The 26570-nt window shown below is 41.6% G+C and overlaps 1 long non-coding RNA gene across 1 annotated transcript in view; it reads right to left on the reverse strand.

Annotated features, from left to right (window-relative positions):
• Positions 1 to 14603: 14603 nt before the first annotated feature.
• LOC138740118 (uncharacterized) overlaps positions 14604 to 26570 on the reverse strand; it is a 29836-nt gene continuing 17869 nt past the window's right edge. Inside the window, exons 2-3 of the long non-coding RNA XR_011342684.1 lie at positions 21826 to 21908; positions 14604 to 14928 (exon numbers count right to left, since the gene is read on the reverse strand). This is a non-coding gene — a long non-coding RNA (uncharacterized lncRNA). The remainder of the gene's footprint in view (positions 14929 to 21825; positions 21909 to 26570) is intronic.

Below are 26570 nucleotides of genomic sequence, written 5' to 3' on the forward strand. Positions count from 1 at the left end.
CAAAACCTCTCCCTGTAATTGGATGCTGGACTTCCTAACAGAAAGCCCACAGTCTGTCTGGGTTGGTATCAGAATGTTGAGCACTGTTAGGCTGAGCATTAGCACACTGTAGGTCTGTGTGCTCAGCCCGCTCCTGTTCACGCTACTAACCCTCGACTGCATCGCCAAATCCAGCTCCAATAGTGTCACCAAGTTGACACAGTCAGTGGCCTCATCAATAACATTGATAAGACTCACTATAAAGAAAAGGTTGAAAATCTTATGGTGTGAGTAACAATCTGAGTCTCAACATGGACAAGATGAAGGAAATGATCATGGACTTCAGGAAGACCAGGAACAACCACCCTCCACTACATATCAATAATGCTATGGGGAGACCATAGTGAGCACCAAGTTCCTTGGAGTTCACTTATGACCTATCATGGGCATACAAAATCTCCTCACTTGTCAGGAAGGTGCAACAGCGACTGCACTTCCTGAGAAGATTGAAGTGGCCAAGGCTACCAGCCACCATTACATTAACCTTCTACAGGAGCTCTATCAAGAGCGTTCTGGCTGGTTATTTCACAGTGTGGTATGGTTGCTGCAGAGAAATAGATTAGAGGTCAATCCTCAGGACCAGAAGAGTGGCAGAGAGGATCACTGGAGTCTCCCTCCCCCATCAACGTGATCTACCAGAATCGTTGTCTAAAGAGGGCATGCAAAATTGTTGAGGACCCTTTTTACCTTGTACACAGCATCTTACAACTGCTCCAGTCAGGAATAAGATACAGGAGTATCAGAGCCAGCACCACCAGGCTGAGGAATAGCTTCTTCCCACAGGCAGTGAGAATGCTGAATGACCAAAGGAACTGCTCACACTACCCATCCAAGACTGACATAATCATGAAACAATATTTATTTATTTATATAGATGAATACTTGTCCTGCATATATATTATTTGTCTATATGTGTGCTATGTCTGGTTGTGTGTCTGCATGTTTTGCATCGAGGACCAAGAACTCTGCTTAGTCAGGTTCTACTTGCATGATCAGATAATAAAGTTGACTTGATATCTGCCCTCTTCAAATCTGCCGGGCTCTGTTCAAAAAAAAGTTAAAAGCCCCTTATCTACCATACTCAGTTGACCATAGAGCATTATAAACAGGCACTTCAGCCCATCAGGTCCTTGATTCCAACTAATCCATCAACCCATACCCAGATTATGACCCTCCCCATCAATATACCTATCAACATTTCTATGAAATGTAATCGGACCTACATCTTCCACTTCTGCTGGCAGCTCAGTCCACACTCTCAACACCTCCCGAGTGAATAAGTCCCCCTAATGTTCCCTTTTCACTTTTCATTATGACCTCCAGTTTTAGTTCTTGTCTCACCCAACCTCAGTGGAAAAAGCCTGTTTACATTTACCCCTCATAATTTTGTATACCTCCTTTAAATTTCCCCTCATCTGACACGCCAGGAAATAAAAGTCCTAGCCTGTTCAACCCTTCCCTTTAACTCAGCTCCTCAAATCCCAACAACTTGTAATTTTTTTCTGCACTTTTTCAATCTTACTTGTATCTTATTTAGACGACCAAACAGCACAGAATACTCCAAATTTGAACTCACCGATGTCAAATATGACATCAACATAATATCCTAACTACTCTACTGAATATTTAGGTTTATGAAGGCCATGGGGTAAAAGCTCATTTCATGGCCTGTGATGCCACTTCCAAGGAATAATGTATATGTATTCCGAGATCCCTCTTCTATTGTACTCCGCAGTGCCCTTTCATTTACCATGTAAGTCCTCCCCTGGTTCGTACTCCAAAAGTGCAACACCTCATACTTGTCTGTATTAAATTCCATCTGCCATTTTGCAGCCTTTTTTTTCAGCTGGTCCAGATCACACTGTCCACTCTACCCCTGGCAAATTTGCTGATCCATTTTACCACATTATCATCCAGATCATTAATACAGATGACACTCGTCAGTCTGTCACCAAATTTTGAGCCATTTATTCAATCTTCCTCTTATCCCAGTGCAATTGTCTTGGTGTTATTGTAACCTTAGTCTGGAGTCTGGGAAAGGAGTCAGAACCCAAGCAATCAGATGCTGGAGAATGGGGTGACCTGGTGAATCCAACTCACTTTTGCCTCCATTGAAGTTTTAACATTGTTTTTAAACACACCCAAGTTTCATGTCAGTAAGAAGCATAATATATATTTGCACTGATGGTGACATACACCAATGCTAAATGTACAAAGTGAAGGTAGCCTTGAACAGAAATATAAATTAAACTGATGCTGCTACCTATCCATATCAATAATGGGTAAGTAAATTAACAAAAACTTTGGCTATTTACTTCTTGTCACATTCATTAGTGAAATCATTATATTAATATGGAGTCTTGTGAGAGATAAATGCAAATGTTCATCAGTTCATTTGTAAGGGACCCTTATGGAAATTGTCTCATTAAATTTTGGATAATCACAATTTCACATTAGCTTTACTATTCCACAAGATGGCGCTAGGATTCTACATTGGTCTGATCCTCCCTGACTCTTCAAACTTCTATATCAATTAATTAAATAAAAATTAAAATGATACTGCTGATTGTTTGTTCCGTTTGTTCCTCCGAAGGTTCAGAGAACAAAGATTTAAATAAAACAATCAGATTCACATGATGATCTCAAATCTGTGTTTGATTTATGAAGTTGAGCAAATGAATGAGTGAGCAGGCTACTCTGAAAGCCCTTCCGTTCTTGCTGAGAGAACTCCTTAAAATGTACATGTCACAGCACAAAATTTTCCACTATTCTTGACTGAAGTCAGTAGATACTGAACGTGGAAAATAAATTCTGACTAACTAATGTTAATTTTAAATAAATGTTGCAAAAAATCTTTACATTTTATTTATAAATAGCAAAAATTTGTCACAATTTTCCATCGCTATGTCATATGAAGAAAATGTAAGAAGGGGCTACAGGGTGACTTAGGCGAAGGACCTTGATGAACAATCTAAAGATCCACAATTAGGAATAAGTTGGCATGTCCAATATTTACCTCCAATGGCCAATGCATAGAATGCATGGGCAGGGATTTTATGGTCCAACTTTATAAAATATCGGCTAGACTGGAACACTGTGCACAATTCTAGCCTAGTCTTTGCTCTTACTTTCTTTACTTCCCTTTCTATTTCCCTCTTTTTTGCCAGATGGTGCCAGACCATAATGGTTCGTTTCTAGCCATTGTTGCATGCAAAAGATAGATTTTTGCTCTGTCTTAGAAAATGTGGCAAAAATAATATATCTAGTCTAAATCTAATCTAATTACATCAGAGAGGGTACAGAGGATGCTTCCCCATGATGTTGCCTCAGGTGAATTATTTCAATTATGAGGGGGATTGGATAGGCTCGGTTTGTTTTCCTTAAAGCAGGGGAGACTGAAAGAAAACCTGATTGAACTACACAAAATTATGAGGAGCATAGTGTTTCCTTTCTCCAGTAGAAACCTTTCACCACAGCAGAGGTGTGTAAAACCAGAAGCTACAGATTTAAGGCAAGGAGTAGGAGATAGAGTCATAACATTTTACAGAGCTGAAACAGGTCCTTAAGTCTGTTTCTGTGCCAGCTTGGAGAAAATCTGGAATGCAATGTCATCAAGATTAGTGGGTATGGGCATTCGGAATCAGAGTCAGAATTTATTATCAGGAACCAAGTCAAAACTCAGGAAAGCAAATAACATGGATAAAATAAGTATACAAATATACCTTTTGTTCCTTAAAGTAAAACTCTGACAATCTAGTGCCCCAAAGACTTTGGTCAAAATCAGAATTTATTGTCATGAATAAGTCACAAAATGGTCAAATAAACCACCTTACAAAAATAAGTAAAACTAGTGCACGAAAAGTCAAAATAAGGCCGTTCATTGGTCATTCTGGAATCTGATGGCAGCGGTGAAGAAGCTGTCCTTGTGCTCCTGTACCTTTTTCTCGACGGTAGCTGAGTGAAGTGGGTATGGCCTGGGTGATGACGGTCTTTGAGGAGAGAGGCTGCTTTCTTAAGTTACCATCTCTTGTAGACATCCTGGAGTAAAGTCTGATGCCCATGATATCGCAGGCTGAGTTAACAACCCTCTGGATATTTTTCTCATTTTCAGCTTTGGCATCTCCAGTGATGCAACCAGCCAAAATGCTCTCCACAGTACACCTGTGGAAGATTTTGAGCATCTTTGGTGACATATTGAATCTCCTCAAACATTTCACAAAGTATAGGCACTAGCGAGCCTTCTTCATGATTGCATCGACATGGAGGCTCCAGGCAAGATCCCCAGAGATGTTGATACCAGGGTGGTCATTCTAAAGGAGGACCCGGACATAGGTAACCACATATATATCTACAGTTTGTTTACATTTGTTGTTTTTGCAATACCATTTAAATCTTATTAAAAAATTTAAACTCTGTGTGTGTGTGTGTGTGTGTGTGTGTGTGTGTGCCTGTGTGTGTGCACGTGTGTGTATGTGTGTGTGCGTGTGTGTGTATTTGTGTGTGTGTGTGTGTGTTTGTGTGTGTGTGTGTGTGTGTGTGTGTGTGTGTGTGTGTGTGTGTGTGTGTGTGTGTGTGTGTGTGTGTGTGTGTGTGTGTGTATGATAATATATGGTATCCAAGACCATGTCCTCCTTTGGAATTGCCACCCTTCTTGATTTCCATGCATTTGAAGTTCTTGACCCTTCAGAGCCTTCGATTAAGTCTGGGTTGCGTTCTCCTGAAGTCCACAATCATCTCCTTGGTTTTACTAATGTTTAGTGCAAGGTTGTTAGTGTGACACAACTCAACAAGCTGATCTATATCCCTCCTGTATGTTTCCTCATTGCCGTTTGTGTTTCTGCCGACAACTGTGGAGTTATTGGCAAATTTGTAGATAGCATTGGAATTGTGCCTGGTCACATAGTCATTGGTCACATCATTTCAGAAATATCTGGTCAAGTACTGGAATCACCAAGGCAAAGAGGGCTACAGAAATGAGATTAGTGTAGTTGAGCACTCAATGAATAGCATGGGCATAGTGTGCCAAAGGGCCTATATGACCCAATTCCAAACTCAAAATCTGATTATGTTCATTTTTTAAAAATATTTTATTTATCATTTTTCAAACTAAAACTCATACAGTGATCAATGTTCATCAAAACTCACAGTCATCATTACTGTAAAAGGTTCACAATCAAGTCCGAGACCTTTTTCTACCCCTCCCTCCCCCTTATCATACACAACAGACCACATAACACGACATTCAAGTCACTCGCAACAAAGGTTGAAAACAGAAATCTGGGATATGTGGATTTGTTGTGCCCAGCAGCCTGTCACCTGGCCAATAACCTGTCCATGGCTTTTATTTTATTTTTGGATTGGGATGGGATGGAGCTAGGCTGCAAAGCTGTGCACCTATGAAATTTAGATATGGTATCCAAATTTTAAGGAAGGTACTGTGCTTTTTCCTGAGATTGCAGGTGATCTTCTCCAGGGGAACACAGTTCTGCATTTCTGCATTCCAGCACGCAATGCTCAAGCTGGAGTTGGACTTCCAGGTAGCTTCTATGTACTTCCTGGCCACTGCCAATGTGACCATTACAAATTGGGTTTGAAATATGGACAACTTCATTGTATGTCTTATGTCTATCATATTTTCCAGCAGGAACAATTCTGGATTCTATGTATATTCTTTGCCTATGATTTTCCCCAGGTCTTTGCCCAGGTCCACCCAAAAGGGCCTGACCTTGGTATGTCCAAGTTGCATGCACAAAAGTTCTTGTTACACTGCCACATCTGAAGCATTGGTCTGGGATTTCTGATTTTGATCTGTTCAATTTTTGCAGCGTCAGGTATAGCTGGTGAAGAGAGTTCTAGTGCACCAGGCCTCTACAGCGCATTAATGATTGCCATCAGGCTGATCTGAGACAGGTCTGACTAACACCGGTCGTCAATTGTTATTCCTAAATCCAACTCCCACCTCTGCCTTGACTTGCGAAGGTCTGGTTTAGGCCCCCCTGCTGGAAGTAAGAAATACATTGCCGAAATAAGCATTCATGTGTTCTCTTTTGAATTAAGGTCTCTATGTCACTGCACGTGGATAGGGCCATAGTTAGACCTAATTTGTCCCTTAGAAAAGATCTTATTTGTAGATAGTAGTGGAACATCCTATTTGATAAACCATATTTATTTCTGAGCTGCTCAAATTACATTTGCTGCCCCTGCTCATAACAGAACTCTATCCACCGGATGCCATTACAATGCCAGGTATCTAGGATCTTGATACCTACAGTCCATGGGAGCAGTTTATTCAGAGCTAGGGGTGTTCTTGGAGATAGCCCAGCCCCAGTTTGAGTCCTTTATGTTGATTAATTTTTTTCTAAATTAGAATTACTTGTTTTAATATGGGCTGCCTTTCTTTCCAGACAGCAATTTAGCATTCCACTTGCAAATAAAGTCCTCTGTTCCCTTTTCCCCCATCACGTGCAGATCAATTTGTGCCCAGGATGGTACACCTTCCACTTCAAAGAGTAAGGTGATGTATCTCGACTGTGCTGCCCAATAATATTTCTTGAAGTTTGATAATTGCCATCCTGAAATCCCAAGTTAATTACTCCATAGAGATCCTGTCCACCTTACCATTCCATAAAAATGAGAAAGCAATTTCTGAAAGAATCCCCGGGGCAATGCCACAGGCAGTGTCTGGAAGAGGTACTGAAACCTCAGCAACACATTCATTTTAACACAGTTAACCCTGCCACTAGCATTATGGGCAGGGACATCCACCTATTCAATTCCTCATCAATCTTCCCAAGCAAGGGGGTATAATTTAGTTTGTGTTAATTATTCAAGTTATTATCTACCTTCACCCCCAGGTATTTGATCCTATTTTGTGGCCACTTCAAATGACTGTTTTCCTGGTATTGACTGTAATGGCCTTTTGTTAGTGGCATAATTTCGCTCTTCTCCCAATTGATCTTATACCTATAGATCTCCACATAGTTCTCCAGAGTAGTGAGTAACTAGGTCAGCAAGTTCACTGGGTCTGTCAGGTAATCAGCACATTATCTGCAAACAAGTTGATTTTATGCTCCTCCTGGCCTGTCCTAAATCCCTTAATGTCTGGATCCTGGCATATGGCCTCGACCAAGGGCTCCATGGCTAGTACAAATAGAGCTGGAGATAGCAGGTACCCTTGTCTGTTGGATCTTGACAGTGGGGAAAGCTGGCAGAATTTGTCCATTGGTCACAACTTTAGCCTTGGGCACCTGATGCCCAGCCCCAATTTTTCCAGCACTTTGAATAAAAAGTCCCACTCTAATCTATCAAATGCCTTTTCCATGTCCAGGGTTACAGCTTACATCTCTTGACTGTGCCAGATGCATTATACTCAACAGCCAATCATTGCTATCCGCCACCTGTCTCTTTTGCACAAAGCCCACCTGATCTTTGTTTATTAACTTTAGTAGATACTTTGCCAATCTTTTTGCCAAAGCTTTTGCCGGTATTTTGTAGTCTGTGTTTAACAACGAGATCTGTCTATAGGAGGATGTTACTAGCGGGTCTTTTACTTCTTTTGAAATCATCGTAACAATTGCTGTCAATAAGGATTCTGGGAGGGTACGGGTCTCCACTGTCCGGTCTACCACTTCCATAAAAAAAGGAATCAACAAGTCCTTAAATACCTTGCAGAACCCATCCTTACCTGGAAACTTGTTAGTTTGTAGTGAACTTATTGCTGTCCCTATCACTTCCACTGTGAAGGGGTGATCTAACCCCTCCCATTCTTCAGGATCTAAATTTGGTAGCTTTAATTTTAACAGGAACTCATCCACTTTGCAAGACTCCACTGCCAATTCAGATTTATATAAGCCCTCATAATTTTGCCTGAAGATTTCGTTGTTCTCTTTTGACTTGTATGAGATCCTGCCATTTCCCATTTGTATTGCATTGATTGACCTTGAAGCCTGCTCTTCCCTCAGCTGCCAAGAGACAACCTTGTGGGCCCTCTCCCCAATTCATAAATGTTTGTTTCTTTTCCATACTATACATTTGGAGCATATTGTATTTTAATTTCTTGATTGTCAGGGTCCTGTAGTGCTAGCTCTTCTAAGCCTGACTCTTGGAAGGTCCTCTCTAAATTGGTAATCTTCTGCTCCAATTCCTCCACCTCCCTCATGTACTCCATTTTAACTGTTTTGGTATACCCAATTATCTGACCTCTCAAATATGCTTTCAGGGTGTCCCACAGGAGAAATTTATCTGGAGTAGAGGTACAGTTGGCTTCACAGAACACGTCTATCTGTGTCCTAACAAAACTACAAAACTCCGGCTTTTCTAGCAGCAATGTGTTAAGGCACCATCTGTACATCATATCCTGCTTAGCTGGCATTTCTATAGTTAGTGTCAGAGGTGAATGATCTGAAAGAAGTCTTGCAGCATACTCGATCCTATCCTCTACGTGGGCTGAAGCCAGGAAAAAATCTATTCTAGAGTAGAAATCATGCTGCTTTGAATAGAAGGAGTAGTCCCTCTCCCTCAGATGCTTCTTCCCCCACATGGCTATCAAATTCGGCTCCCTCATATAGTCAGTGGTGGCCCTTGCTGCCTTTGTTTTGTTTTTTTTGTTGTCTTGTCCAAGACAGGATCCAGACATAAGTTAAAATGTCTCCCAACCAAAATGTTTTCCCTTTCCTCTGCCAATTTCATCATCAAAGTTGGGGGCATACACATTCATCAAGGTCCAGGACTCTGAATATATCTGTTAGTGCACCAATACAAACCTCCCTGCTTTGTCTATGACCATGCTTTGCACCCTCACTGGAACATTCTTTCCTATCAGGATTGCTACCGCCCTTGCCTTCCAGCCAAATGAGGAGGCTATTACTTGACCCGCCCATCCCCTTTTTAATTTTTAGTGTTCCTGTTCTGTTAAATGTGTTTCTTGGAGGAAGGCCAGATCCCCCCCCCCCATTTTTTTGATGTGTGCCAAGATCCTTTTCGTCTTCACAGTTCCTTTCAAGCCAATTACTTTGAGACTTAATAGACTAATACCTAATGTCGCCGAAAATGTTCTCCCAGAATCACAGTGTGGCTTTCGCACAAACAGAGGAACTACTGGCATGGTCTTTGCCCTCAGACAGCTCCAAGAAAAGTGCAGAGAACAAAACAAAGGACTCTACATCACCTTTGTTGACCTCACCAAAGCCTTTGACACCATGAGCAGGAAAGGGCTTTGGCAAATACTAGTGCGCCTCGGATGCCCCCCCAAGTTCCTCAACATGGTTATCCAACTGCACGAAAACCAAAAAGGTCGGGTCAGATACAGCAATGAGCTCTCCGAACCCTTCTCCATTGCCAACAGCATGAAGCAAGGCTGCGTCCTCGCACCAACCCTCTTTACTATCTTCTTCAGCATGATGCTGAAACAAGCCAATAAAGCCTCAACAATGAAGACATCCAGTACCGCACGGATGGCAGTCTCTTCAATCTGAGGCACCTGCAAGTTCACACCAAGACACAAGAGCAACTTGTCCATGAACTACTCTTTGCAGACGATGCCGCTTTAGTTGCCCATTCAGAGTCAGCTCTCCAGCGCATGACGTCCTGTTTTGCGTAAACTGCCAAAATGTTTGGCCTGGAAGTCAGCCTGAAGAAAACTGAGGTCCTCCATCAGCCAGCTCCCCACCATGACCACCAGCACCCCCACATCTCCATTGGGCACACTGAACTCAAAACGGTCAACCAATTTACCTACCTCGGCTGTACCATTTCATCTGATGCAAGGATCGACAAAGAGATAGACAACAGACTCACCAAGGCAAATAGCACCTTTGGAAGACTACACAAAGGAGTCTGGAAAAACAACCACCTGAAGAAACACACAAAGATCAGCGTGTACAGAGCCGTTGTCATACCCACGCTCCTGTTCGGCTCCGAATCATAGGTCTTCTACCAGCATCACCTACGGCTCCTAGAATGCTTCCATCAGCGCTGTCTCCGCTCCATTCTCACCATTCATTGGAATGACTTCATCACCAACATCAAAGTACTCGAGCTGGCAGAGTCCACAAGCATCGAATCCATGTTGCTGAAGACCCAACTGCGCTGGGTTGGTCATGTCTCCAGAATGGAGAACCATTGCCTTCCCAAGATCGTGTTATATGGCGAGCTCTCCACTGGTCACCGAGACAGAGGTGCACCAAAGAAGAGGTATAAGGACTGCTTAAAGAAATCTCTTGGTGCCTGCCACATTGACCACCTCCAGTGGGCTGATATCGCCTCCAACCATGCATCTTGGCGCTTCACAGTTCAGCGGGCAGCAACCTCCTTTGAAGAAGACCGCAGAGCCCACCTCACTGACAAAAGACAAAAGAGGAAAAACCCAACACCCAACCCCAACCAACGAATTTTCCCTTGCAACCGCTGCAACCGTGTCTGCCTGTCCTGCATCGGACTTGTCAGTCACCAACGAGCCTGAAGCAGATGTGGACATACCCCTCCATAAATCTTCGTCTGCGAAGCCAAGCCAAAGAAGAAGAAAGAATATATCTTATACTATTAATCATTGCCCCAAGAACTTCCACCAAGTTCGTGGCCCCATACTTCAGCAGCTCCACCCCCACCATCCACCCAATTTTCTCCTTCCAGCCAGCCAATCCAGCCCAGTCTGCAACAAATCTTTGGGAAATCGGGGACAACAAAGACAAAAGAATGAACAAAAACAAAGAGAAAGCAATGTATAACATCAGACATTGAAACAACTGACCAACCTCACACACTTCTCCCTCCACATCTTTGCAAACTTCCCCCTCTCCCCCAACTGGTGACTGAATCCCCCGCATTATCACCACCCCCCTCTATATTAAAGATTGTACCTTTCACAACCATTTACCTCCCTCTCCTCTCCACCCATCTTCACTGAGCCTCCCAGATTATTTTCCTTATTGCATTTCTTCCCCTTTTTATTTTTACACCCAAATATTTACATTCTTTACTATTATTATTTCATAAACATTATTTAAGCTCTTAATTTTGTTGTCTAACAAAATTTTGAGTCTCTTTTGCATTAGAAGAAAATTTTCTCTCCCCCTGCCCCCAGCATTTCTATCTTCAATTTGCCAGGTATCTAACTACACCCTCATACCCCTTTTGTTTTGCTGCCCTTTTCAATGGCTCCAATTCCTTTCTTTGATGCATTAGGGTCCCACTTATATCAGGTTAAAAGAATACTTTGTTGCCTTCCGGCTCCAACAGCCCAACCCTCGCTTTTGCCCCAGTGACTGCAGCTCTTAAAAACTTTTCTCAGTCCTGGTGACAAAATAGCTTCACCAGCACTGAGCATGGCCTTTGTTCTGGGCCTGGCTGCACAAAGAAGGACCGATAGGCTCTCTTGATCTCTACCGATTCCCCCAGACTTCCCTTCCCCAGGGTCTCCGGGAGCCAAAGTTGAAAGAAGGCTACGGGGTTTCTCCCCTCCATCCCTTCCTTTAGCTGCAAATTTTTAATTGTATTACATTGACTATAATTTTCAAGAATGCCAATTTTCTGCCATAAGTGACATCTACCATGCTATAACCTTTTTTTTCAATTGCCCTATCCTGTCCTCATTGTCCCCTGTTCTTTCTTCCAGTGCTGTCACCCTCCCTTGAAAAAGATTCACTACTGAGTGACATTTATCCAGTTTGGCATTTAACTGGCCTGTTTTCCTGCCCAAGTGCAATGAGAGTCTTTTCTCCATTGTTTCTAGAATTGTCCACAGTGAGGGCTCTGAGCCACCCCACCTTTTTCCCGCCACCACCATCTTGGCCACCTTGTGCAGCCTGATGCCATCATGCTTCTCTATGGTACCATGTCACTCCCAGCATCCCTTATATGTCTGCCGTGGTCTCGACCGTCTTTGGACCGCTGTTTCTCACGTCCCACCTCTTCTCCCGCTCATTGTTCTGGGGGAGGGATATATTTCCTTCCTCGTTGCAAGACAAGCCAGCTGAGGTGCTCCTGCTGCCCACTGTTCACCTCGGGGGAACTAGCTTTGTTTCACCGGACCGACACCTCCCGGTGATCGGTCCCTGTTCACACTGCCAGTTTTCTTGCAGTTGATACCCTCCTCCTGCGTCACAGCCAGGCGTGCGTTGGGGGGTACCCCAGGTCGGGCCGCTGATGCCAATGTCCGGCCCACTGGGGCTCCGGGCCACTGCCTTCGGTGCTCCCAGTGCCATCTTGCTGCTGTTGAGGTGGGCTAGATCTAACCTCGCAGCTTGACGCTGCCTTGCTTGCTGTCTTCTGTTGATTGGGGTTTTTCCTTCCCATCCTCTTCTGGTGAGAACTTTATTCTTCACCTTTTGATGCTTTCCAACTTTAATTTCTGGGTGTTTTTCTTCGTCCTGGTCCAGGGGCTCTCGGAGACACATCCTACTACTCCCTTTGCGCCATGTGACCTTGATCACATTCTTTTCTTATTGTGAGATAACTTGAGTGCGTAGAATCGAAATCTTTGAAATTTTGCACTGAAAACAAAACATGCAAAAATGTTGTGGTTTGCTGGCAGGCCAGCTTACAATTAAGTCATCAAATTATTTTCTTGAAGGTGATGATGCAGTAATGTTAATCATGCACTCAGTCTCCAGAATTTTTTTCTGGTGTACAATGACACCTGAATATCCGTTGACTTCACCCCAGCACAGGATTCAAACAAGTCCTAAACACACTAACCTGATCAGCTGCTGCACAGAAGAATAAATCTCAAGATCCTGGTACATCATGCATTGTAAACTCTTTACTTTCCCATTAATTAACCATAGATAAGAGCTACAAGTAAATCAGGCTGTATCAATAATGTAGCAAAGTGGATCACAGATAAGAATCATAAGGGCTCAGTAGACAAATGTCCTGTGGTTTAAAGATAATTTACAGGTGTAAATCAGATACAGATTGTGACATTCAGATAAAGAGAACAAATTTCAATGTTGGAAACATTAATTCATTCATTATTCTCTGAATGTCACAAAATCAAAAAGCAGAAATGTTATTTGGACAGTTGAATTGAAATCTTAATTTTGCATTTTACATAGATTATTATAACAAATTTGAAATGATCCCAATGCAGAAAAGTATAATTAATATAATTATGCCTAGTGCTCAACTATAATTTATAGTAATTTCCTGATTCAACATTGAATCCAATAAAATCCATCTATTTTCTCAGTAGATGCTCATCTTCATTCATACACACTGATCACATTAGAGAGGTTTCTTCAGTAATCTCCCCACAAGGTGGTAGTGTTTTGTTGCTTAAGTTTTGTGGGTGCATCCAGAACGATTGAGAAAACAGTCTGCAATCCGTCAAACCTTTTCCTTCATACAATCGTAGAAAATCTACCCTCTTGTGGGTTCTCTGTCACTTCTTTAATCCTTTGAGTTCTGAACAAATAATCTCTGCTACCAAGGTAATCAAATAAGCAACGTTAATTAAAAAAAACAGTGTGTATTGAAAAAGACATGAACTATACATTCAGTAAATACTTACGAACTTTGCCTTTTGCATTTGGCTTCAATTCAACTATACTTATGAGAATTACAAGCTGTTCATTTGCAATGTAATTACACATCATGAAACATTTTGATATTTCCAGTTTAATTATCAACACAATATAGTAGCTACATGAGGTTGCCATGGTTCCCAATAGATTTGTGGCTTTGTAAATATGTATCTTCCATAGCCACTGACAATAAAATACTTAATGTAACTTAGCTTCAAGGAGTGGACAATTTAATTTACAACTGTATCTTTGGGTTCTTGTTATAGCTGCATCAACGTTTCAAGTGGGAGCCAGATTAACCCAGAGGAGTTTAATAAAATTTACCTTTTTATTTTTTTTTTTGTTTTTCTATTTGTCTAATCATGCCATGAGCTCAACTCTGAGTATAGATTTCTGAATAAAGATAAAAATCCAGCTTTGCTGTTACAAACCCCTGAATCAACAGAAGCTAGCATTGAAGAAGATAAGGTCCAACATCACCTTGGTAATTAAAATTCTGCTCTTCCTGTGCATCAGATGAGCATGAGAAAAGAACGAGTGAGCCATCTGGCCTTTAGAACATGGTCCACGGCTCAGTGAGAGTATGAATCCTCTCTTTCAGTGTTGTTTTTCCTTGAATCCCTTAATATTCTGCTTTAAATTGGTTCAGTGATTGATTTTCAAAGGGACTTCCAAAGGTTCGACTCACTTTGAGAGAGGTTTATTTCTGAGTTCATTCCTAAACATTCCACCACTTATCACCTGGGTTTTCATTTTCCTAGTTAAGGAAGCTCCCTCCTGCTTTCAGCCTGTGGAGCCCTATTAGAAATGGGCAGGTTTTGATACAATCTCCTCTCATTCTTCTAAACTCCAGAGAACAGATGAGATGTGATGAGAGTTTATTATCATATAAAGAGGTACAATGTACAGATTCTCCAACATTCTTACTCGCTGCAGCCACACAGATACATAAGATACAACAACTGCAATAAAAGACCAGAATATGTCCAGTTGGAAAATAAATAATAAACATAAAAGGATAGATAAATAAATATTCCCAGTTGCAGTCTTTAATTTTTAAAAATTGATTTATAGCATGGTAGAACTGACTCTGGTCATTAAACCCATGCCACCCAATTACAGCCAACTAATCTATCAACCCGTACATTTTTGGCGGGTGGGAGGAAACCAGGGCACTCGGGGAAACCCACGAAGAACGTACAAACTCTTCACTCCATGCATGAAAAAAGGGGCAGACAGATATTTTGGTCCCAGAGTAGTTTATGGTTAGCCTTTGTCTAGCAAGGGAAGGTTCAAGAACTTGATCGTTGTTTGGAAAAAAGTATTCTTGAACCTCGAAGTGTTGAATTCAGGCTTCTGTACCTCCTGCCTGAAAGTAGAGACGAGAAGACAGCATGACAAGGGTGATGGAGGCCCTTTATGATGTTAGTCTCCTAATTCTGTCCTCTAATGACCAATCTGCCACCCTAGAACCAGTCCAACAGTTCATATCTTATTACCTTTAGGGTAAATATTTTCTTCGGTAAGGAGATCAAAACTGCCCCTAATCCTTCAATTATGGTTTTCTCCATAGAATATTCATGTGTTGGAGTTAGATATAATATGTTTTAACTTATTGCTTGACTTTATAAGCCACAGCCACATCATTTTATTCTCAGAACATCAGAGTCCCACTTTTATTCCTTTATGACAACAATGTTTGACATCAAATAATCAGAAGTGATTTCCTACCTGAACCAAAGAATTATTTCACTGCCAACTCTCTTAATGGCTTGGCAAAACAGTTTCCTTCCAGGCAGGAAAACATCAACTCAGCTGATTTCAAGTTGAGGTAGAAACTCAAGAACAAACCTGACCAAAATTGTATGATAGACCTTTTCTTTCTCTCCATGGATGCTGCTTGACCCACTCCAGCTACCCGTTGCTTAGTCAAGGTGCTACAGGCTGGAAAGTAGCTAGAAAGTTAGCAGGTAGCAGTATCCACTGCCTGAGCTCACAGTGAGGACAAGGAGGATACAATAGGGCTTTGGCATTTTGGTAAGCTGGAATTTGTGGCAGTGAAGGTCTGCACTTCCTTGCCTGGTCACAAAAGAAAAAGATCTTAATGAGTGAGCCAGTCTTCAACTATTGGTCCACCTCCACCATGACAAAGAAATCCTAACTTTTACTCCACTGAGATCAACATTAAAATTAGCAATGGCCTTGAACATTATCATGCACTCTTACACGTGGACTCTGGGGTGATCACATGATGTACCCATAATCATTTTATCCTTTGATCTGCCACTGTAAACCTCAGACACTAGGTGCAGCTGAATATTTGATGCTCACTTTCACTTGCTGGGGTCAGGACCTGGTATCGGCTGTCATGGGAGAGTTCTGTGATGGAGAGTTTGCAATGGACACTCCCATGACAACACAGAGCAGTCTCCCCAGTGATATTCCAGAGGAAAAAAAATCCATTGGAGAAACTCAGCAAATCAAGCAGCAACAAATCAAGTTTATTGTCATCTGATTGTACAAGTGCACTCCAACAAAATAATGTTGTGACAGATTATAGATATGATTTTGGGAGATAAATTGGGGCAGGTTTTTTTTTTAGTGTAGGTCACATACAAACACTTCAAAATAGACCTCATTTAAAATACTGCAGCTCTGCTCAAGCCAGACAGGTCAGCTCCGAGAAACTTTGCAAAACCTTTGAAGAGTGCCCAACGGACTTCACTAATGAATTGTTGTTTTGAAAAGCAATAGATGAAAGAACTCGGAGGAGTTGGTTTGGAGCTGTAGGCTATCTGGGAGTGCTGCTTGCTGTTCTAAGAGGGTCATGTGGTTTTGCAAGCAGTGAGAGTAAAAGAGGCTTTTTTCTGAGTGAGCTGGAGAGAGAGAATTCAGTTCTGCAGTTTTACAGTTCAGCAGCAGCAGCTGGAACTGGAACAGGACAAGTTGGCAAGCTTGTGGAAAACTCATTTTGAAGACGTGTTGTCAGTGCTTAGTTCAGCCTGGTCAAAATCCTTGTGGTTCATACAAGAGGAGAGGACTGGCTGTCTAATGTTTCACTTGAAATAAGGGAAACAAAAAGGAATTTTGTGGTGACCTGAAAGAAAGAGGTTATCATCCGGAAAACCCTGATGGGAAAAGTTTCTTCGGCAAGACGCTGAAGTGGCTGATTAAATGGAATCAGTTGTGGGTTTCCAGTGATCAACAAATCTCTCATTGAAAACTGACAAGAACCTTCCTGAGTGGTAACCATTTAACCTTTCAAGATCCAAAACCTGGTGAACTTTATAAATGTTAAATTCTGTGCCCAGTATAAGAATTGCCTGCAACCAGTGAACTTGGAGGAATGAGAAGTGAGATTGAACTGTGAATCAAATAACTTTTCAGAACTTACACACACATTACACACACGTGTGCTTAGAATTAGAAGGGGGTTAAGTTTTGCTAGTTTAGTTAGTAGTTAAAGTGTGATTCTGTTTTCATGTTGAAAGATAATTAAAAGCAACATTTGCTTAAGTAACCATTTATCTTGGTGAATATTTATTGCTGCTGTGTTTTGGGGTTCCCTGGGCTCATAACAGTGTTCTCTGGTCCTTGATGCAAAACGTGAAGACACAGATAACCGCACAGAGAAGGATAAAGAATTGTGGACTTTTTGGGTCGACATCCAGTGGGATTGTAGCAAAGGAATGATGTCATGCCCCTTACTACAGGAACATTGCTCCATTCATACTACTGAAAGTACCAGATTGAATCATCAAGTAGTATGATTAAGTCGGAAATGTTCATGGGTCCTGTTCCCTTCCAGCAAAGAAAAATGATCAAGTACATAGCACTGAGTAAAACAGTATTCTGTTTAAATGAGAATTCTTGCTGGCAGCAATTTTAAAATTGTAATCAGCAGGATTGGGACTAGATGTCGGTCAGCAAATGACCCACCCACCTCTCTGCACTCCACTCCCACCCCTCCATATCCCCTCCATCCCCACCATTCCTACTCACTTTTCTAAATGCTTCCAAACCTGCTTTCCACTAAATAAGTGAGTTTCAATTCAGCCCATGTTTCCAGTCAATCACACCACTCAACAAATGCATTCAAGAAATAAAGATAATTGCAGATAAAAGTGTGCTATTTTTAGCATGGTTTATACAAACAAAAATCAAAAGTAGATGAATATCCAACTAAGTAGAAATGAAGCTTCAAATCTCACACATTCTTACTTTGCAATGAATGGTTACAGTTTATGATTATCCCTTCCCCCCCAGCAAAGATTCAAACCATTTTTGTTGATGAAAACCTATTCTAAGTGTTCTGAGCAATTTTTATTTTAATACTTGCAGCAGGTTTTTTTTTGTCAATACTGAACCTTTTCTGATGAATGTACCATATTGTTTGTACAAGTTATATTCTTATTTTCCTAAAATGTTTTGCAAATGCAAATTCTTCTTTTATCTTTATGGTGCTTTTTGTATTAGGCTCCAAGATGCCAACACAATGAAGGTAGTACATAGAACAGTTCAGGCCCTTCAGCCCACAATATTGTAACCTATGACACCAACGAATTCCGAATCCAGGCAGCCAAGAATCCCATGCCTCATAATTTTCTGAATTAGTCTTACTAAAATCCATGTACACCATATCCACTGCCCTACCATCATCAACTTCTTTGTCACCTCCTCGAGAAGTTCAGTTAGGCTCGTGAGGCATGACCTGCCCCCTATAAAGCCATGCTGACTATCCCTGAGAAGACTATGCTTTTCTAAATGCTCGTAAATCCTGTCCCTAAGAATCCTTTCCAATAATTTGCAAACTGCTGATGTAAGACTCACTGGTCTATAATTTCCAGAATTCTCTCCTTACCATTTTTAAACGAGGGGGCTACATTTGCCATTCTCCAGTCTTCCAGTACCTCTCATGTGGCTAGGGAGGATGCAAAGATCATTAGGCCCTTTCAAATTGCCATGTAAAATGGGGTTAACCGGGCAATTTGCTTGGTTGTCAGCCCAAGTACATGGCTATTTGAAAGAGTCCAACTGCGTCAACCCAGGGAAAACCCAACCAAATCCCAGACCCATCTCAGAGGTGATCAGGGAACTCAGTAAAACTTATCTAGGAGTCTTCCTACAGCAATTTGAAAGGGGAAATGCTGGACCCGGTTACTCTAGTGATGTCAGCGCCTGCATATGTGCATCACAGACAAACCCCTGGCTGGCTCGATGCAGGATGCTGTCATGACTTTGCCTTGATGTGCCGCTGCCACAGATAGGGGGAGGGTGCTTCAATGATCGGGGGGTTCCTCAAATGGGGGAGAAGTGCTGCTGTGACTTGCCACTGCTGTGAATGGGGAGAGGTGCTGTTGCAATGTGCCACTGCTGTGGATGGGGGGGGATGCTTCCATGATCGGGGGGTGCTGCTGCAACTTGCCGCTACCGTGAACAGGGAGAGGTGCTGCCAAGATTGGAAGAGATGTCGCAATGTGCCGCTGCCGCGAATGGAGGGGGGGTTGCTACCGGGATGTGCCACTCCAGTTCACGGCAACGGCTCAATGCAGGAGTGCAGGACCAATGGCCGTTTTCCTTATCCATAATCCTCCATGCGGCTGGAACCATTCTGATCGGGACTGGGATTCAAATACTGTGCTATCTGTAAGGTGTTTGTACCTTCTCCCTGTGTCTGCATGGGTTTCCCCAGTGGCTCTGGTTTCCTACCCCAACTCAAAATGTATGGGGGTTGTAGAATAATTTGGTGTAACTTGGGTGGCATGGACTCATGGGCCAAAATGGGCTATTACCATGCTGTTTGTCCAAATTAAATTAAATTAAAATTAAAATTTTTAATTCACAGAAACTTAGAACTATTTTCATTCTTACCACAGACCACTACAGCACAGAAACAGGCCCCTTATGCCCTTCTCGTGTGTTTTGCCTAGTCCCACTGACCTGCCTCCATTCCTCTCCCATCCATATACTTTCCAAATTATTCTTAAATATTAAAATGGAGCCTCATCTGGAAGCTAGTTCCATACCCTCACCACTCTCTGTGAAGAAGTTCCCCCTCATGCTCCCCCTAAACTTTTCCCCTTTCACTCTTAACCCACATCCTCTGGTTTACATTTATTCTGTCTGTCCCTCTCATAATTTTAAATACTTCTATCAAACCTCTCCTCATTTTTCTATGCTCCAGGGAATGAAGTCCTAACCTGTTTAACCTTGGCCTGTAACTCAGTTCCTGAAGTCCGGGCAACATCCTAGTATATCTTCTCTGCAGTCTTTCTATCTTATTGACATCTTTCCTGTAGTTAGGTGACCAAAACTGCACACAATACTCCATATATGGCCCCACCAATGCAATATATACAACTTTAACATAACATCTCAACACCTATACTCAGTACTTTGATTTATGAAGGCCAATATGCCAAAAGTTCTCTTTACAAACCTATCCACCTTGACACCACTTTCAGGGAATTATGTATCTGTATTCCCAGATCGCTCTGCTCTACCACATTCCTCTGTAAATGTCTTACCATTTACAGTGTATGTCCTTTTTTGGTTTGTCCTTCCAAAATGCACACCTCACACTTGTCTGCATTAAATTCCATCTGCCATTTTTCAGCCTATTTTTCCAGCTGGTCCAGATCCCTCTGCAAGCTTTGAAAACCTTCTTTGCTGTCCACAATGCCTCCAATTTTAGTGTCATCTGTAAACTTTCTGATCCAATTTACCACATTATCATTCAGATCATAGATATAGACAACAAACAACAATGGTCCCAGCACCGATCCCTGAGGCAAACCACTAGTCACAGGCCTCATGATGAGAAGGAATCATCCACCACTACTCTCTGGCTTCTCCCATCCAGCCATTGTTGAATCCAGTTCACTACTTAACCATGAATACCGAGCATCTGAACCTTCCTGACTAATCTGTCCTGTGGGAACTTGTCAAAGGCCTAGTAAAGTCCTTATAGACAACATCCCCAGCCTTTCCTTGGTCAAATTTCCTGGTAACCTCCTTGAAAATCATTGGTTAAACATGACCTACCATGCACAAAGCCATGTTGACTATCCCTAATCCAAATAATTTACCTACTACTGACATTAGGTTCACCGGCCTATAATTTCCAGGGTTACTTTAGGAGCTTTTTTTAAACAATGGAACAACATGAGTTAATCTCCAATCTTTTGGCATCACACCCAAGGCTAAAGACATTTTAAATATTTCAGCCAGAGCCCCTGCAATTTCTACACTAGCCTCTCTCAAGGTCTGAGAGAATAGCTTGTCAGGACCTAGGAATTTATCTGCCCTTATTTAATTTAAGACAGAAAACACTTCCTTCTCTTTAATCTGTATAGGTTCCATGATCTTACTGCTTATTTTCCTTACTTCCCATAAATCTGTACCCATTTCCTGAATGAATACTGATGGAAAAAAAATTAAGATTTCCTCCCTCTCTTTTGGCTCCATACAAAGCCGACCACTCTGATCTTCAAGGGGTCCTATTTTGTCCCTATTGCTTAATATACATGTAGAAATCCTTTGGATTTTCATTCACATTATATGCCAAAGCAACTTCATGTCCTCTTTTAGCCTTCCTGATTTCTTATTTAAGGTTTTTCTTGCATTTTCTATACTCTTCAAGAACCTCATTTGCTCCATGATGTCTAGACTTGTTTCCCTCGGAAACCAAGATTTCCATATTACTGCTAATCTTGCTTTTAATCCTGACAGGAACATACAAATTCTGTACTCTTAAAATTTCAACTTTGAAGGTCCTCCACTTACCTCACACATTCTTGCCTGAAAACAACTTGTCCCAATCCATGCATTCTAAATCCTTTCTCATTTCTTCAAATTTAGCCTTTCTCCAATTTAGAATCTCAACCCAAGGCCCAGACCTATCCTTTTCCATAATTAACTTGAAACTAATGGCATTATGATCATTGAACCCAAAATCTTCCCCTACACATACTTCTGTCACCTGTCCTGTCTCATTCCCTAAAAGGAGGTCCAGTTTTGCATTCTCTTGACTTGGTATCTTTATATATTGCTTTAGAAAATTTTCCTGAACATATTTGATAAACTCCCCTTTTACAGTATGGGAGGCCCAGTCAATACGTGTAAAAATAAATATCCTATTATCACAACCTTATGTTTCCAGCTGCTGTCTACTATCTCTCTACAGATTTGTTCCTCCAATTTTTGTTGACTATTGGGTGATCTATGGTACACCCCTTGAGTGTGGTGTTATGGACCATGGACTGACCTTTTGGACTGTGGACTGTCAACATAAAGGATGGAATTCTGCTGGGAACTCTTTGTGACGACTTGTGATGCAGCTGGGTCGAGCTGTGCAGACAGAGAGAGAATGAAATATTCAGAATGGCAGTTGGAGCAACAGAACTCCAGCAGTTGGAGTGGTGGAGACCAACCAGGAGAGTTGTGTGAAAGGCAGATGCCTCATATGTTAATAAAAGGTTAAAAACCACAATTTTAGACCAATGGACATCATCTAAGGAGGCCTTGAAAAAGGATTCATAAGCTTACGGCAACTCAACATCAGTCATTTTTCTCTCTCTCCAACATTCAATACGACGTCCTTTTATTTGTACATTTGTTATGGTTACTTACAGTGGAGCTAATTGGTTTAAGATGTTATTGTTAATAGTAATTAATAAATTTAGAGTTAAAATTTATCCTTTTGAATTGCATTTTCTGTTGTTGCTGGTTTGAGGCATAACAATGGTCATACCTTTCTCGCTCCTCAGCTCCACCCACATAGCCTCAGTAGACAACCCCTCTGCTCTGTCCTGCCTGAGCACAGCTGTGATATTTTCCCTGATGAGCAATGACACTCCTCCCCCTTTCATTCCACCCCCCCCCCCCCTGTTTCTAGTGCATCTAAAATAATGGAAACTTGGAACATTGAGCTCTCAGTCCTGCCCCTCCTGTAACCAAGTTTCACTAATGGTCACAATGTCATAATTCCACATGCCAATCCACACTCTTAGTTCATTTGCCTTTCCTACTACAATACTCATTACATTTGATCTGCACAGCATTTTGATCAATGTAAATTGTTTTAAATGTGCTTTATAAATAAATAAACTAAACTAAACTTGCCTTGAAATAGATGCACCTGAGAACATTTCCACCATGTACAACCTTCTACGCAAACTTTTTTTTGCTTATTTTGGCTGTAGAAATATCAGTGCATGCAGTTCTCACATCATCTCTTCCCTCCTCCACTCCTCTGGCACTGTGGTTCCCGTCCCCTGCAAACCTAATTTAAACCCACCAGAGCAGCACTAACAAACCTTCCTGCAAGGACACTAGCTCAACTCCAGTTCAGATGAAAACCATTCCATCAAAACAGGTCCCACATTCCCTGGAAGAGAACCCAATGATTCAGAAACCTGAAGACCATTGGAAATCACATTGTATTCCTGTTGCAATTTTAGCTGCTTGATCTCAAATTTAACATACATTGTACTTTAATTTGTGTCTTCGTGGAAACCTTGTTCTAATCTTGGTTTGCTGAAAGTTGTTGAATGAGTGGCCATTCAAATTCCTTCTTCTTTTAATTGACAGCGAGAGTGAGGCCGATTATTTCTGCGAAATTCAGGTCTGGGTATCAAGTTTCCACCAATTTGACTAACGGCATAAATGGAGTTTGTCCGGTTTCTCATGAATAACTGAATATCAAGAACATGGAGACTTTTATTTCAAAAACAATAGGCCTGCTTTTGATGGATTAATAATGGCATAAATGACGCTGTAAAATCTGAAGACAAGGCTCTACGATAAAAATGTAAAACTTTACAGCCACATCAGTCAATCTAATTACCTTTTAGTGGGGATGCAGAGTTGTTACACTAATCTTCAATTTGTATATTCCTTGTAAGCTCTAGCAATTTTGCAAATCTGTCTGTGCAAAAGTGTCAAATAATAATACCACATTGATAAAAGCTAAGTGGAGTGAAGAGTGGCCAAAGCAATTCAGGCCTTGTCAATATTTTTTTACAACATTGTAAAAGCCAATTACTCTCAAATTAAGGAGAGAAATTTGTTGACAGCAATTTTAGATGATAATGTTTAGGAAACAATTATCTTAGGTGAATTATAGCGCCTGGAGCATTAAATGATTTCTCAGTTTAGTGAGCTCCCACTGGGTTCCCCTTTTCATTCCTTTATGAACCATGCTGCTTTAATGTAACAGTCGAGATTTCATTGGTACATGTCATCATTAGAAATTATGTTATTGTAAATGAGAAAGAAGTTTTGAGGGAATTGGCTGCAAATAGTTGGAACATTTGCATAAAATAAAATCATTAAAATGTCTTTTGTCTTCCACCACATATGTTTTGATGATGTAATTTTTAGAGACATTTTACGAATTATTACACCAAAGCATCATTTTTTGGACTGTTCAAGCCAATGAGAAAGACTTGATGGGAGCACTTTATAGTCACTGGCAATTGTCTTTTCACCTACCTAGGGCTTAATACTTATTGTTAAACCTTTTGCCTCTTCGGCTCTCTCCTTAAAGCTTAGTTTCAGGTCACCCCTGGGTTAATGTGTAGCTTGGTGTCAAAATTATCTAGGATGTTCCTCTAAAATGTTTTATAAAGCTAAAGCCATCATATAAATATATCTTATTTATGCTGACAACAAAGAAGAGGGTGTCATTCCAGAGCACTGACTGACATCTCACTTGCTAGTCATTTCTCCACAGCCCCATCCCCATTCATGAAGTGCAATGGTTCCCTACAACAGTCCCCACACTTCAAACAGAATTCATCCTCAGAGATCCTTTGATAAATTGGATGTGCCGATAACACTTCGCATGATTAAGGATTTAAAAAGTAACATATGAAACTGATGTAAATGAAGAATGATGTCTGACTGAATGATGTAGATTTCAGTTTAAAACAGAATAATTTGTGCTGAGATTCGTTCTTGTCCAGTCTACGATATGGCCTGTCTGCATTAATCAGGGTGTTTCTTTTCGGGAAACTTTTAAAAATGTAATTATGCTGATTGCACCAAACCCACGTGCTCCACATGTTCTCCTGGTAGGAGAGCTGCAATACAGAGCTGACTTCACAGGATCATATCAGTGTTTCCTTTCCCTTAGGCAGCCTCAGTTCCTACTGGTTAATAAAAGCAGAAAATGCTCAAGGCACCTCACTCTGGTCGCACAATGCCCACAGAGAGAAACACAACTGATCTTTCAAGGTGGTGGAACATGTTGGGCAACTGCAGCATTTTCTGTTTTTAGTTAAGTTTAGCCTTTCACTTTGTCTTCTTTTTGTACCTCTGATCTGACTGAAAACCACAGCAACACCAAAGTGGTGATGGCCCAAGAGATCTCAGAATTTCATTTGAAAACAAAATGAGCCCAAAAGGAGTTTATTGTGAAAAGTTACCTGCTTTTCACTCCACACATGCCACCTGACCTTCTGAATATCTATTTCCAGCATCATTATATGTATTTCTGACAAGAATCCAGCTTAATTGTCACCCAAATAGGAATTTACTCATAGCCGAGAGCTTCAGTGGTTGCAGTCAATTCCCTCACATCGTGATGGAAGAAGACAGCTCGGGATTACAGAGCAAACTAACAGATGGTAGGGTCGAGTACACAAATGTGCTGGAGAAACTCAACAGGTCACGCAGCATCCAGAAGGGCTCAGCCCAAAACATGGGCCACTTTTTACTTCCTCTGAACATATTGCACTAGGATTTATAGAGACATCACTGGCCAGGAAACATATTTGGCAAATCCCAAGGGAATGGTCGGAATATCTCAAATTTGAGGGCAGGACGAGACTCCTGAGGCTCCGTCAGGACATAAGGAGCTGAAAATCAGCTGGATCTCTCAGCTCCACTCTCCACACTGCCCGTGAGCGGGAGGCAGTGGCTTGACACAGGCTCGAGTATGGTCACCATAAACTAAATATTTTCAGCCACAGCTTTACTTTATTGTTGCCCGAATCAGTTTTATAATTTCCATCTTCTCAAGCTGGAGTCCGGTGGCAGTTGAAAAGGATTCTTTCACTGGCAGAATGTTCATGTGATGACTGGTTCTCTTCTCAGACTTCAATGAGAATGAAGAACAAGGGACCTAGAACCCTGGCTGTCAACTGGTTTCCTTTTGCAGGGTTTAAATGCCCTCCCTTGATGGGGTTTCGAAAGGGAACTGCATCTCTGCCCTTCCAATGAAGTTGGTAAATTTTCACCTGAAAAGTCAAGCGCTCGGGATATTATTATTGGCAACAATCTGCCCTGCCAAAGGTGCTACCTTTTTGGTCTGGGCACCTGTTTCCCATTGGATGGGAAAAAGTTGGGCATTTATTGCAATATTTTCCTATTGCCTCACCATTCATGGCTGCAGTCCAGAGTCTGTTGGCTACAGATGAAATGTTAAATCAAAATATAAATCCCATGCAAGAAGTTGCATTCTCCCTCTAAGTGGCAGTTGCCTTGCCAGTTCCTCATCCTCCTAATTGGCAAGTTGCATACCAGCCCTGGCAGTTAACAACTACCTGGTAATGTCCTGATTGCGTAAATAAGAAGTCCTAGTCCTACTCACTGCATTGAGGTGACAGAGCAGACACTACTCATTCTGCCTGACAAATCTTTTCACACTGGCTAATCAGTAGGTTGGCTGTTCAATGAACCGGTTAAAGAAGCCATTTTTGCCATTCATGCTGGACGGCTGTAACTGGTTCTCTGCATCCTTCCACCCTAACCACCAGACATCCCGGGGAGAGGGGCACCTATCCTCACTAATTGGTCCCAGGATACCCCCTGTCCCTTTCACACTGGGCTAACTGGCGCACAGGCATCAGCTTACCCTGGGGATGATACACCCTACCTAGACGGTCCATCCCCGGGGTGATCTGATACCCGCTTGCCAATTTGCGAGCATTCACACTGGCACGTTAACTGGTATATTGGCAGTTAATTACTGGGAATGGGGCTTATATACTAAAGTTGATCCCCATA

The sequence above is a fragment of the Narcine bancroftii genome, chromosome 7, assembly GCF_036971445.1.
Source record: "Narcine bancroftii isolate sNarBan1 chromosome 7, sNarBan1.hap1, whole genome shotgun sequence".
Lineage (NCBI taxonomy): Eukaryota > Metazoa > Chordata > Chondrichthyes > Torpediniformes > Narcinidae > Narcine > Narcine bancroftii.